The sequence below is a fragment of the Coffea eugenioides genome, chromosome 1 (genome assembly GCF_003713205.1).
Source record: "Coffea eugenioides isolate CCC68of chromosome 1, Ceug_1.0, whole genome shotgun sequence".
NCBI lineage: Eukaryota > Viridiplantae > Streptophyta > Magnoliopsida > Gentianales > Rubiaceae > Coffea > Coffea eugenioides.
Genome location: NC_040035.1, coordinates 7,135,680 through 7,137,061, shown reverse-complemented (window position 1 = coordinate 7,137,061; position 1,382 = coordinate 7,135,680). Strand labels below are relative to the sequence as shown.

The window sequence follows — 1,382 nt, the reverse complement described above, 5'->3', positions numbered from 1 at the left end:
TTGGTGGCAAAGCTGGCATTGTCATGTATAGAACCCAATCCTCAGTTGAGCCCTAAAATGAAGAAAGTATGCATCCAGCTGTTGAAAGATATACCATCTCAATGCAACATATTCCCAATGGTTACAATTGGACAACTTCTGGACTTGAAAATGGCAATTGTTTGAGCTTTCTTCGTGTATGTGTCTTTCCTATCCTCTGTCCAAAATTTCCAAATTTTAATTGGATCACTTGTAAGAAAGTATAGAAATGTAAGTGTCAAAGCAGTGGCAAAATTTCTCGTCAGAGTGTTACTTGGAATAAATTCCATACTTCAAAACTCGGCGCCAAGGTACATGCATTCCTATAACCAGGGACGGAGCCACAAATTTATTTTTGGGGGGGCCGAAGTGTATTAAAAAAAATTTTTTGTGACGAAATAAATATATTTAATAAGTAAAATTTAGAATCAATAATTATAAAAATAATAAAAACATATAATTATATGGAGAATGATTAAAAATGGTAGCTCTGCAGGGAGGATCTGGGTATGTTCGAGGGGTACGATATCAGAATGTGAGAGTAGATGACGTTTCAAATCCCATTATCATTGACCAATTCTACTGTGATTCGCCGACGCCTTGCCAGAACCAGGTATGATTCACCCTCTAGCTTCATGGTTTTCCAGAATAGCTGGTTAATTGGGAACCAGACGGACTTTGTATTTTCTGCTCTCTTTGGTGAATAAACTCTGAATGATACTAAAATTCGACCAAAAAAAAAAAAAGTGCAGGCAATTGTTTATCTACTCATCCTTAAAATATCCTGACAACGACTTTTTATATCCAGAGTTCTGCAGTTGAAATAAGTGAAATCATGTACAAGAACATTAGCGGGACTTCCAAAAGCAAAAACGCCATGAAATTTGCATGCAGCGACACGGTTCCTTGCAGCCACATTGTGCTGAACAACATCAACCTAGAATCTAGGGATGGTACCGTAGAGACTTATTGCAACTCTGCCATAGGGTTTGGGTATGGATACGTGCAACCCTCTGCGGAATGTCTGACCTCATCAGACAAAGAAAAAATCATCAAGCAGGAGCCTGAGCTTGCCCTCTGCGGAATGGCTGGGCTGGCCGCCGGAATCCCCTATATATAGGGGGTTTTCCGGCGGCTTGGGGGGGGGCTTAAGCCCCCACCAGCCCCCCCTTAAATCCGTGGCTGCCTATAACTGCTAATTTTGTGACGACCCCACCTCCCCGTAGAGTGTACCCCAAAGGTTGGCGAACTGGCTGTCAAACCCTTGCCAGAACTCACTTACTAACGTTAACTCGGAGATAACATTAACTCCAAAGTAAGCATGAAACTCCTCAATAAATATTACAAACCATTCAATTACCAAA

At 41.0% G+C, this 1,382-nt stretch overlaps 1 long non-coding RNA gene across 1 annotated transcript; it reads left to right on the top strand.

The window, feature by feature from the left end:
* The first annotated feature begins 518 nt into the window (after window positions 1-518).
* On the top strand, window positions 519-1,094 carry LOC113760784. Its single transcript, XR_003467102.1, has 2 exons — window positions 519-631; window positions 827-1,094. It is a non-coding gene; the product is annotated as an uncharacterized LOC113760784 (long non-coding RNA).
* The last annotated feature ends 288 nt before the right edge of the window (window positions 1,095-1,382 follow it).